A 13,735-nucleotide genomic window follows, 5' to 3' on the forward strand; every position below is an offset into this window, starting at 1 on the left:
AGGGTCTGGCTGGCGGGCGGGCACCTCGAGCCTCTCGGGGAGGGAGCTGCCCACCCGCCCTGGGCCAGGCTGCCAGGCCGGGAGGCAGGGGGGGCGGGAGCCAGGCCCCCTCTGCTCTCAGAACCAACACAAGTGCTCAGCCCCGTCCCTCCGCAACCTTCCTTCTCTCCTTAAGAAATGACAGAAATCAGGAAATATTACTTGGGCTTGCAGGCTTCTGTCCTGGCCTATCAAACCCACAGAGAGGCCCAGCAAATTACTGGAAACTGCACTTTGAACTTAGCCCCTGGCACAGAGCCCAGTCAAACAGAGATGTAAAAGTTCCTTTCCTCCGAGGGGCCCGCACCGGGGTGTCCCTATAGACACTCCAGAGCTGATTGCAACAGGTTGGAATGAGGCCCTGAGCCAGGAAAACAAGCCCTGACCAGTATGATTTCCTACTGCCTGTGTTGTTTCTCAAAAAGGTTTTTTTTTGCTTCATCCCCCTCGTTTGGTTGGACTAGGTTTCAGGCTCGGGTCCCATCGAGGAAAAGACTGGCACCATTTTCCCAAAATGCTTAGTCCTTGCTTACTTGGAAACCCCGCACGATCACCCCACTGGTAAGTGCAGTAAAGTTGGGGGCCGCAGGGGGCGAGGGGCCGGTCAGGCCGGTTGCTAAGCAAATTCTCTGAACTCCCAGGGAATCCAGAAGCAATTAGCTTGTAAACCCAGCAGATCTCTCTACCTCCGACAAGGGAGGTGATACTTCTCTGCCCTCTCCACTTCACCGCACGGGATTAAAATACGCCACCAACACGGACTGTCCTGGTAAGAGCAGCGTCTGCGGGGCCCAGGCCCGTGGCTGTTTCTCTTTCTTAAGAGGAAACCATCAAAACATTGGCCTCTTTCTAGAACTGCTCTGTTTCTCTCTAAGAAAACTCAGTTTGCACAAGCAAATAAACTGACTCATTGTAAAACTAAGAGGTCAGCCGGAGACAGATAAAACTAGAGGTTAGGCAGCTGGAGAAACAGGCCTGCCTCCCAGCCATGCTGGGAGCCCCCTGGAGGAAGCAGTACATCCCCCGGGACCCAGCACAACCTGTGAAGCGGAGGGGGCACTCCAGGCCACTCTGTGGGAAATGAAACATTCCTTCCTCAAGTACGAAAAGGGAGGCGAGTCCAGGGCAGGTCTGGCCGGCAGGGACCTGGCTCTCCTAGTGCAATTCTTCTCACTGCTCCCTCCTGGGGGTTTCCGATGACATCTGTAGGGTTTCACATGCAGAGCTTGAACAGTGCAGTGATCTACTCTTCCCGCAATGTGTTTCTTTTTTTTTTTTTTTCTTTTTAATTGATTTTAGAGAGAGGAAGGGAGAGGGATAGAACGATAGAAACATTGACTGGCTGCCTCCCACACACCCCCTACCGGGGATCAAGCCCACAACCCCAGCATGTGCCCCGACCAGGAATTGAACCGTGACCTCCTGGTTCACGGGCCAATGCTCAACCACTGAGCCACACCGGCCTGGCATAACAAGGTGATTCTTAAAGCCCCGCGTCCTTTCTAAAGATCTCGCACAGATCCATAGTGCTGCCTGTTCTACCTCCAAGCCCCCAGCCTTCCCTGTCTCTGCCTCCCTGACCTCCAACTGACCCAGTTCTGCAATAATCAACAGCCAGTGAATGCCACACAGAAACCCCCTGTCATAATCTGGGGTGGCGGGGGAGGCGGTGGGGGGAGAGGAGGGTTCCCACAGCATTTCCATTTCAAATGTTAATGCTGAACTCTTGCCAGGAATTCACCACTGGGTTCCCCTCTCCCTCCTCCCAGGGCTCTAGTAGAAGTGATGGGATAAAGAACAGCAAAGCCCGCTTACCCCCTGGCTACAGAAACAGCGTGCACTCTCTCAGCCAGGTAGTCCGTGTGCAGTACTGTGGTTCTCTCTAACAACGCAGACCTGCCCACAGAGCGCCCTCTCAGGCCTGTGTCCTCAGCTCCCAGTGACCTGGGGGGAAACACCTAACTCCAATAGATGGCCCAGGGGAGCGTCCCTGCCAATACTTGGAAATAGAAGATTTCAGATAAAGGTGACCGCTGGAGGGGAGCCTCTGGTGCTTTGCAGGAGCGTGACGCCTGCGGGGTCTGAGCTGCCTGAGAGGAAGGGCGGAGGATGAGCAGCAGTCAGGCCCTGAGCGTGGTGGCTGCGGCTATGGGATGGACTTGGCATGCAAGAGAATCCCTCCCTCCCAGCCCCCTCCCCAGGACCCCCACCAGAGTGCTGGAGCAGCAGGCAGACCGCTAGGCATCCCCCACCCCATCCCAGTGGTTCTGATCAGCAGGTGGGGTGAGGCCTCATGTGATTCTGACACTGGATATCCACCAACTACACTGTGACAAACGCCAAGGTAGAGGGAGAGGAAGAAGGCCACTCGGGAAAGTTGAAGCTGAGAGGCAGGGAAGGCGGCCAGAGGAGCCTAGAGAATGGAAGCAGCAAGATGCTGCAGCAGCAACAGAATCAAAAGACAGACGAGGTCGCCAAGGGCCCATGGAGGGCAGGGCACCGAGAGCCCTGGTCAATAGAGGGTGGACGTGGAAGATTATTGTGTTTTATTCTGTTAAAATGCTCAAATTCTATTAAAAAAATACAATAAACAAGCACACATTTTAAAATTCGTGTCATGCCAATATGCTGTTCCAGTTAACCCAAGCTTCTCTCTGAAAAGCAATTCATTCAAGAAACCTAGGTCGTCAGCTGCTTGGGGCCAGACAACTAAGTCATCGCCATCTACAAAGAATACAAGCACTCTATGTGCATGCATTACAACAGGCTATTCCCTTGTAATCACCCACTTCTTCAATTTCTCAGTGACTCTACTGACCCGAAGCAGAAACATTAGGCTCTAAGCCACAGACACAGAAAGTGGCAAGAGCTGAGGTTCCTCAGAAATTCAAGAAGCCAAAGAACCTCAGTTGAGTCCATCACACAGAAGACCAGAGCCACGAGGGCGATGACCAGCTGCGAGTGAGGGGAAAAGGCGGCCTGTTTCCCAACCAAAGTCCCAGTGCCCAAATCCTCCTCCACCCCCACCCTGGTCATTCAACGTAAGCACCCCTTTGATGCCAATAGGAAAAAAAAAATTGTTTTAATTGCCTTATCAGGAAGGCAATACTAAGATCTACAGAATAGAAAGCAAAGGGATGAAAAGCAGAAGTGGCGTCTAGCATTTCCAACATGTGACTAATAGGATTTCTAGAAAGAGAGAACAGAGAATATATCATGGAAGAAACTGCCAAAGACATAATGAGAAAATGCCCCCTACCTAAAGGACACAGGTGCGGGCTCCTTAAGGGAGTGGCACAGTGAATAATGAAAGATTTATAGCAAAGCCAAAGTCAAACTGAGGAGATCCTAAAAGCTTCCAGGGAGAGTGAACAGCATCATAAACAATGGACGGGTGCTCAGAACTGCTACCATGCACCTCAGCAGCAATAGCTTCAGCCAGAGACAGTGAAAGAATGCCTTCAACATCCTGAGGTCTCGGCTTCTGCTCCAGGCATACTAATAACTAACTCTGCACCATACACAGGCTCAGTGGAGGCTGCTCTCTCTTCTCTCACTGAGCATGTCTTTTTAAGGCCCTCACTTGCAGTTATCTGACCCAGGTTGTCTCTTTTAAGGAGTGGCTTTTACCCAGGCAACATGTGCTAAGAGCATTCCCATAATGCTCCGCGTTCAGTGGATTTCAGTTCTGCTCCCTGAGCTCAGGACCGCTTGCCTTAATCCTTGATGCCTTGACTACCTTTACTATTAAACTTGCTGTCTGTGCCCGGTCCTCACCCAGTGGGGCCCTCCTATCCACACCGTCATTGTGCGTTGTTCTCTTGGACTAGGAACACTGCAGACGGCTCTATGGACATCCCTTCTTCATGCAGGGGCAGCCCCCACTTAGCCTCTGCTTCGCTGACAGTGGGTTCGAGATAGGGAAAGTAAATTGGGGACCACGTGGAGGCTCAGAGTGAAAGGGAATCAGGGAGTCTGTGACTAAGAATTGTCTCTGGACTGGAACTGAAGAATTTGTGCTCGGCCCATATTTGAGCTAACCACGGTGGAAGGTCACAGGGGGGCTCTGGGCAGAAACCCCCTTAAGAAATGTGCATTTGCCTGGAATATCAAAATACCTGGAATATCTTCCTTGCCATAACTCTCGGGATCCTTCAGCCCAGTGGTGGGAGAGAACCTCTGTGGCGCTCGGGTTCGGCCTGGAACAGGCAACCCCAGTCTCCTCCTCCATCATCTTCTACAGAATGTCCCTATGTAACAACTTAGGAAGCCCAATAAAGCATCTGAGATGCTAGGACATCCTAGATAATAAGATTTTAAAAACTAGGTGAACCTAAAAGTTACTTGAAAATGCCCCCAGTCCCCGTGTACCACCAGTACCACAAACTCAACAGGTCCAAATTCTAATTCATGACCCCCTTTCCTAAAATTCGTCCTCTTCCAGCTTCCTTATTTTAGCCACTGGCATCACCAGCTTCCTTTCCACATGGTTCCAAAACTGGGTGTGATCTTTGCATCCTTCCACTCCCTCATGCCCAGCTGATGAAGTCCTGTCAACTGAGACCATCCTGCTGGCCCTCCTCCCCAACCCGCCTTCCTAGGGTCACTCCAGCTCAGGCCTCCTGCCCTTCGCCGAGTCCAAGGTATCCCAGCTACTGCCACCAGACAGAGGAATCAGGGCAGAGTTGCGCTCATTCTCCATAGCAGAGACCACTAGCTCCCTCCCAATTCCCATCTTCCCTTCTCTCTTAGTAACAGAACCCTGCCTGTTAGCAAGCCCCAGAAAATAGGTGCACACTGCCCAGCCTCCCCTGACACTAGGTGTGGCAGTGAGACTTTGTTCTGGCCAATGAGAAGTGGGGAAATGGGTTGTCTGGGACTGCTGGGAAGGCTGATGAAAGTGGGCCGACTCAGCTGCGTTGCCCATCCCTTTTTGCATTTTCCGCAGTCACTCTTCCTCCTCCTGGCCTGCAATGCACGCCATGATGGGTGGAGTCCGGCAGCCAGCCTGGACCATGAGGCACCTGTGGAGGTGAAAGCCTGCTTGACTAGAATAGAAAAGCAGAAAACCAGGAGGGGCCTGGACCTTGACAATGCATGGAGCTCACACGCCTGCCTTGAATCGCCCATCTCCAGAGACTTTTACAAGGAAGTAACTTTTCTGTTCTTAAGCCACTCTTTTACAGGTCTCTCACAGCTGCGTGAAAATCGTAACGGACAAAACTTTGCTTTCAAAACCATTGGTGGCTCCTGAATTCCAGTGAAACAATGTCCAGACTCCTTGGCCCAGCACCCATGGTGAGCCCAAGTCCAGAATGAAACCTTATTCCCAGCCTTGTCTTCCACTCCTTTCCCTCATGCAATCCATCACTCAGCCAACCTGAACAGCTGCAATTCCAGAAGCGTGATCACCACCAAACGCCTTCAGGAGAATTGCCGGCCTCAGAGCCCCTGGAGCAGTGGGTGCATAATAGCTATCAACCCCCCTCTCCATTTCTTAAGTATCTGACACACAATTCCCACTAACTGTTTGGAATCAGGTCTCTTCTCTCTACATGAGATAGAGGCAGAGCTGCTCTGATTTGAAAACCACTGGCCTGGTCCAATCTTTATTTTATTTTTCTTAAAGGTGAAGAAACCGAGGCCCACATGGGTGGGAATTAGCCTGCTCAATTGGCCCAACGCTGGCTAGGACAGGTAGAACCTAGATTTCCCAACTCCTACTCTGTTCTTTCCATTATTTTTACCACTAAGTGATGCACACAGAGGTGCTCAATAAAAACAAAACAAAGTGGGGCAAGTTTCCAGATGCCCATATTTTTGCTGAAGAGAGGATGGAATTATACTGAACAAGGATCGCCAGGCCTTCTCAATCCCAGTCAGCTGGGGATACAACATAAAGAACAGTGGACGCAGGGTTAATTCCTACCAGTCTGGAATTTTCCAAACACCAGAATGTTTCCCATTCAGACCCATGCCCAAGGGAGAGGCAGTTATTAGCCCAGCAGCCAGAAATGTGGGATTATCTATCAGGTCAAAGGATGTGTCTCCCACGGTGCTCATAAAATCCTATTGGCTGGTGTTTCACAATATTAAAGAAGTTCAAGATGTTGGCTTCGCTGGGAAGGCGCATTCTGTTTGGTCCTTTAGTCATCGTAAGTGGCAAGTTGAGTTGGAGATGCTGTGCTGTCAGAGCTGCCTTTGGGGTGCTGGGAAACCCTGGCTGTGCTTGCCTGTCCTCCGGAAGGTCACTGCTTCGTGCAAAACTGTAAGATCGCAGAGGACAAGATGGTGTACAAGGTTAACGTTGCCGGTGGGGAAATGAACTGGGCTGAGTGTTGAATTCGCAAAGACAGAGGAAGGGGAAGAAACAGAACTTGTGTGGCATCCCGAAGGCACCAGAGTGGGGAGGCTGAGGCCAAAGGTGGGTTGGGAATGCAGCTGGTTCCTGTGGAGTCCGCCGGATCCGTGCTCGGCCTGACTGCCGCACAGTGTGACCTGGGGCAAGGGATCTCGCTTCAATGTCCATAAAACGGAGATGAGGATAATATAGTACCTACTTGATGGGGTGTTATGTGGAATAAAGGAGGGTGACGCACAAAGCCTAGCACATGGGAAGCACTCAATACATGTTGTTGTCATGTTTTTATACTCCTGTCTTCCATCCTCCCAGCTAAACCATAAATAGCCTTAAAGCGAGACCACACCCTCCCTTCTCCACACACGGATCCCTGGCAGAGGCTCTCAGAACCGGTTAGTTGATTGACAGGCGCTGGAAGAGGAGGCCCAGCTCATTAGATTACATATGAGAGCATGTTCCTTCCAGTGCTCAGAGGAACTCTCCCCAAGCCCTCTATTTGGGGAGGAAAGAGCAGATCCCGTACCCTTTAAAGAATATCAGAGTGTCCCCTACGTTCTCCCCTTCTACAGATCAAAGGCAAGGAAGGGCCGGCAGAGCCAGGGGGGTGACCGGGGACTAGGACCGAGGCCTGCAGCTCCACTTCACCAGGAGCTGGGCCCTCGGGGAGCTCCGGTTCAGACTTGCGCGGCAGCCCCATAAAACCCGCTCAGCCTGCCTTTTCCTCCCCAGAGCTCCAGCCTTTGTCCTGCAGCTCAGCTCCTGCCAGAGAAGCCTAGGGCCAGCCGTGCCTTCTAATTTCTAATGATCAAAGTGGAAGCTGTCTGAAGCGGGCGCCCTTTTAGCAAACGTGTTTTTAAATTCAGATTCGCACAGTCCTCTGGGCTCACCTGTCCCCTATTTTCTGGCAAGGTGTGCATTTCCCGGGCGGGCAGGGGCAGTCACGTGGCCACGCCGCCGCCGCAGCCACCGCCCCTGCAGACTGGGGAGTCGGGTTACCTGGAATGTCGGGCCCCTTCTCCCAGGCTGGGTGGAGGCCGGAAGGACTGGGTGCGGGGAGTGGGGGACGGTGGGGAGACTGGGTGGGGAAACCAGAAACCTGGGAGGAGGGAAACAGGTTTCCTTTTTTAGGGCACCCGTGCTGCCTGCGCACGTGGTTGGGAAAGAAATATGCCAGTTACTTTTGTTTGTCCTGAAACAAAGAGCGAGGGGAAGGGGGGGGTTGCTTTTTTTTTTTTTTTTTTTTGGCCTGCAAATATATGTGAAATGCATACCTGAAGTTGTACTGGGTGGGGACCCAGTCGTTGGCAACCATGCGGTCCTGGGGCAGATCAGAAGGGTCATTGTATGGCTACTGGGGATGCCGGGATAAAGGGCGCATTATGGCCCGCACACCTGGCTCCTGCAGACTAGGCTCTGAGAAATGGTTTTTAAAGAGCCAGAGCCATCGAGTGAGCAGGAGGATGAAGCCGTCCGTTGGGTCAGAACAAGGTCGTGCACAATATACAATTCCAGGTATTGTGCGTGTTCACAGAACCCCACGTATACACAAGTGTGCCTGCCAACCACACATGTCTTCTGCATAGCCATCCCCACGATTTTTCCTGAAGACCCAGGAGAAACAGTTTCAGTCTGGTCTACAGTATTTGGGGAAACCAGACTCCCCGCAGGTTCCTCCACCGCTTTCCTTACCGCCTGATACCTGGAAGAAGGGGACGCGAGGGCTCACCCCCAGGGAGGCAGACACCTCTAAGAGGGGACATGGGGTACCTGCAAGATGAAAACTTAAACTGGAAAAGGAAGAAAAATTAGGTATTTTTTTCTGCCGTCCCCTAATACCTTGAGGAGTTCAAAGGTTTTCCCAGCCTGCGGCACTTGGCAATTATAATTACACAGTAAAATACCTAAGGTTAATGAATAACCTCTAAAGGAAGTTACTTCACATAATGACAGCAATTTCTCTGAACTAAATGCTAATAATAAGGCCTGTAATGCTATGGGAAGGAAATGGTGGCAATTGGCAAATGGGACTCTGTTGCTTGGTAACCAGAGCTGAGGTCTGAGCAACCTCCTCACCTCCCCGGAAAGGGGTGGGCGGCAGGGCGGCAGGGCGGCCTGCCCGCTGTGAAAGGCGCTGTCCCCACTCACAGTGGACGCGGATGTGGGAGCCCCGTTGGCAGAGAGGAGCCTGAGCGCGACTAACTCGCTGCACATTGCTCAGCAGCACGGTGAGGAAGCGGGGTGTCATCTGGGAAGACTGAGCACAGCCTCCTTCACGTTACCTGGCCCGAATCACTGCTGCACCGATGCAACATTGCAGCAAATCCAGCCAAGATCTTGCTAAAGCTTCCCCCCCCCCCCCCGCCGCCTCTCCAGTTGGTTTGTTCCAGCAGAGACATACACTTTGATCCTCAGGGTTGTTTTTTCTGTCTCGGAGCCACTGTGGCATCGAAGAGATGAATTAGAAAGGGAATGCAAATAAGACAACCTAAGAGTGCACGTTCCTTTGCAGAGGAAAAGCTTCCGAACTTGAACTGCAGGCGAGGGTTTAGTTGGGCGATTCTTGGCTGTATGAATTGAGAGATCCTAGAGACAACTTCTTCCCGCCGTTCCTTACTCAGCAGGAGGCAGCCCACAACAAGGGCGTTAGTACCTGGCACCCTCACAGGAGCATCTTCCGTGAGAGGCCGAGATAAGGCCACGAATTGTAAACCCCTGTTTGTTTTACGGCAGTGGTTCTCAACTCTGCCAGGGTAGCTCGAAACACCTGGACAGCTCTTTCAAAGGCAGATTGCTGGGGCCCTATTCCTGCACGTTGATACGGTGGATCTAAGATAGGCACCTGGGAATCTGTACTAACTTCCCCATGGTGTGATCATCAGCCAAGTGTGCAAACCACTGTTCTAAGCTATATTATGAACAGTGGTCCTTTAGACAAAAGATAAAAAGAGAGTGAATACTTTTGGGGGGTTAGACAAAAGATAAAAAGTGAGAGTGAATACTTTTGGCACTCAGAATTTAATATCGTTCGATTATTTCCTTAAGAGAAACTGATAGACACATTTTAAGAAAGAAAACTAAATATACTCACTTTAAGTGCATTGTTTTATCATATTTTATTTTTTAATATTGAAAAATATTTAAAACTGAATGTCATACCCAAAACAATTGACTTTCTGACTATACCATCGTTTAATTTGAGGCAACTTGCTGTAACTTTAGCATCTTCCTAGGTTGGCAAATAAAATCATTTGCCCTGGCCAGTGTTTCTTGGTGGTCAGAACGTGGGCCTGCGCACCACAGGGTCATGGGTTCAGTTCCAGTCAAGGGCACATACCTGGGTTGCAGGTTTAATCCTTGGCCCTGGTCAGAGCATGTGTAGGAGGCAACCAATCAATGTGTCTTTCTCATATCAATGTTTCCCTCTTTCTCTCCCTTCCACTCTCTCTAAAGATCAATGGAAAAAAATATACTCAGGTGAGGATTAACAGCAATAACAAACACACACAAAAAAGACTTACCCTAAGCAAAACCACAAAATGGGCCAAGTTTGTCCCCCACTCTTGGTTATTTTTCACAGAGTTCCTAATCAAGAGTGGACCAATGCTTTCTAGAAGCCCTCACTGGACTTCTTTTCCCATTTTTCCTTCTCCTGACTCACTAGTTTCTTTAAAAATAATAATAGTCCTATATTATTTAGCTATGGGGCTTAATGGGCTAATGTTATAATGGACACATAACACAAACATATCTTTACAAAAAATAGTTGTCGAGGGACTTAATTCAAAGGAAAGATTCTTGAAATAATAAGAAGATGTTTGGGGCAGATTCGGCTTCTGGCCCTAAAAAGGACAATATCTTCCTCATAGACTGAGCCCTGAATCATTAGGGTCTCTTCATTTACTACACACAATGCAAGGAATTACATATTAATACAACTTTCTAACTATGTCCAAAGAAATTAAAAGCCATCCATCAAAATAATTAAAAATAAACACCATCAAAATGTGTGGATTGTCTGAACCACAAGAAATGGTCCCTCACAAAGGGTGGAACTGACAACTCAACAAAAGCCATTTCCACTTTCCCCAAATTCCACAGGGGCCATTAACATGGTTCTTCATAAGCCAGAGCAGGTTTATTTTATTTATTGGAAGGGTCTTTAAAAGAGATCAATACTCAAGATAGAAAACAAGTTGACAGCTGTGGGGGAGAGGGGTATGGAGGGCGGGGATTCAGCAAAAAAAGAAAAACGAACAGAAAAAAAACCTCATGGTCACAGACAACAATGTGGTGGTTGCCAGTGATTGTCAGGGGAGGGGGGGGTTGGAGAAGGATATAGGGGGGATAAATGGTGATTGTCAGAGACTTGACTTGGGGTGGTGAACACACAATACACACTGGCACACAGCAGGTATGATGCGATTATCACATGCTTCGTAAATGCTCGTTAAACGGAATGGACTCTTCCCACATAGTTGGAATCCCTCCAGCCCAGACACACAGCCCATGGCTGACACTCCCAGGACACACAGAGTTGGGAGGCCCACTGCAGACACTCCCTTCTTAATGCACAAAAGACTATAGGTTTTGCTAAAGATTGAGTCTTCATAACTCAAAAATAATAAGAGATTCAAATGTTTTTTCTGTTAACTTGATTAATAAACATGTTAGACCAATAATTCAAATTATTTCTTGGTTTGACTGAATATGCTCAAGTCTGTAAAAGTGCTTCTGCTGGTGAGCGTCAAGGACCCAGTACGAAGAAACCCTATTCATTAAGTCATACACCATGAGAAACCCGGCTTTCTGAAATCCTGTCAGGGATCATAAGTCTCAAAGGAAACAGCTTGAGGCTGAGTGGGTTAAAGCAGCCCAGCTCTGGCCCAAAAGCCAATTAACATTATTCCCAGATTCTGTTAGAGCTAATAAAGGGTTTTCTCTCTTCAGTTTGAACTAATCAAAACCCTCTGTTCTCACGCAGAAATGAGTAAGTCCTGCTCAAGCAATCTTCAAGTAAACTGTGCTCCGATATTCCACCTCCCTTGCTCAACAGGATAAATTCGCCTCCCCCCCCCCCCCCCCGTCAGAATGGACAGTCTTGTTATCTCAACAGTAGAACCCATAGTATTTATAGTCTGAAAATTTATAAACAGAAACCTCCTTTAAAATGGGGTCGGGAGCCTGGAAGAAAGATCTCTCCGCACCTGTCATTCAATGCACACAACTGACCCTAAGAGGAAGAGATGTGCCTGCATATCAGACAGGAAGTGACACTACTTTAATACTCAACCGGAGAGAGGAAAGACTCCTCCCTGCCAGTAACACCTCAGCCAATGGGAGACTGCCATGACTCAGCCAGTGAAAAGCTGCTATACTTTGAACTTTCCGTTTCTTCCAATGGACTCTTCGTTTACCACAGCCACTCCCAAGTCCATAAAAGAGCATTCCTCTCCTTTGTTTCTCTGGACTAGCAGGTGGTTCACCAGCAGACCACATGTCCGAATTGCAAAGCTTTGTTGTTCCTGAATAAACCCATTCTGTTGGAGAAATAGCTGTTGATCTATTTGTTAAAGATCAACATGTCCTTAAAGCTTCTGTGAGGAAGCTCTGATCTTCCAAATGTCCATTTTTAGGACACTTTATGCCAGTATTACCTCAAGAATTGGGGTTTCTCCTCCAGAGACCAAATTCTAAAGTATTCTTATGCCTGTAGAGTACAGGTCCCTGCACATATGGTCACTGTTTACAGTAAAGTCTGAACACTGGGGTAATTTTCAGGTATCTGGGCTTATTGAGCTTGACCTAAGTGGACATAGATCAGGATTTTTAATTGTAGCATTCCTATATCTAGTTCACTTTCAAATCTACTTCCCAAGGGCTTGTAGTTCTCTTGGCCTGGGGTAGGGCTTGCATAGTCAGAGAAGGGGAAGAGTGAAGGAAACTCTTCGGACCTCAAGTAGAGGTCCACCCCTTGATTGTGATTGAAACCATCTTCCAGCCACTCAGATCACAACTCTGTGGCATCCCTGGATTCCACTCATTCTTTTTTCACTTTCTGGCCACAGAGCTCCAGGTCTACCCCCCAAGCTCCTCCATCGCTTCCTCTTACCATCTTGGAGGCCACCATGTTCCATCAAGCTCCAAGTCTTCTCCCAACTCTGTTTCCCATCCTCCTTCCCACCATAACCTGTGCCAAGTATGAATGATGGGGGGAGGGGGGAGGGTTAGAATCACACATACTGCACTATATTTCAGCTATGAGGCATTTGCTGTGGTTTAATCAAAATAACATCCAAATTGAATTGGTTTATACAGGAATGCTTCATTCTCCCATCCTGAAAGATATGTTGTATAGTAAGTTTAATCCTGTCCCCAAAATGCATTAGCTAATTTTTGGATGATAGGAACAATAAATCCATTTTTTAAAATATATTTTTATCCATTTTACAGAGGAAGGGAGAGGGATAGAGAGATAGAAACATCAATGATGAGAATCACCAATTGGCTGCCTCCTGCATACCCCCCACTGCGGGGGATCAAGCCCGCAACCCTGGCATGTGACCTTGGCTGGAATCGAACCCAGGACCCTTTAGTCCGCAGGCTGACGCTCTATCCACAGAGCCAAACCAGCCAGAGCAATCCATTATTTTTAATGGGAAAAAAACAACAACAAAATGTTCTCAATATGTCTGAAAAATCTCAACCAATTTCCCCAAACATCCCTAAAACACCCTTACATCAACATAATAATGCATCAAGGGGATTCCTGCATGCTACAAAACACTTAAAAGGCTCATTATCTAATTCGTATGCAGTACTTGATGGTATTGGAGAGAATCAGATGGGAATTATGTTTTTCCTCCTGCACTGCCATGAATATGCACTGTATTCTAAGTAAACAATGAAATACGTTAAAGATACTGAAAAGTTCAACTAAGACTCAGCCAAATTAAATAAATGAGGCAATTACTTTTGAATGGCTACTGCTCGAATAGTTATCCCAGCCCAGCCAGCGAGGAGGTCCGGTGGTAAGAGGCAGAGTCCGTCCCTGTACAGCTGTCTTTCAGGGGTGAGCGCAGGTGAGAGGAGTAGAGAAGCCTGCTTCCCACGCAGAGCTTTCCTCCGAAGATCCGTCTTCTAGACTGCTTGGGCTCAATCAGTTTCCTCAGAGGCTTTGCACTATCTTAAAAGACATTTCACTTAATATAATAGAGAAGAAAACAATAATGCCCAACACGTTTCATCAACACACAAAGTGGATTCTGCGGAGGGAGCAATGAAGAGTCTTGCTTAGACTCCGGGACAACCTAGCGTTTTGCTGACTTGTATGTGGAA

The sequence above is a fragment of the Eptesicus fuscus genome, chromosome 6, assembly GCF_027574615.1.
Source record: "Eptesicus fuscus isolate TK198812 chromosome 6, DD_ASM_mEF_20220401, whole genome shotgun sequence".
In the NCBI taxonomy this organism is placed as follows: domain Eukaryota; kingdom Metazoa; phylum Chordata; class Mammalia; order Chiroptera; family Vespertilionidae; genus Eptesicus; species Eptesicus fuscus.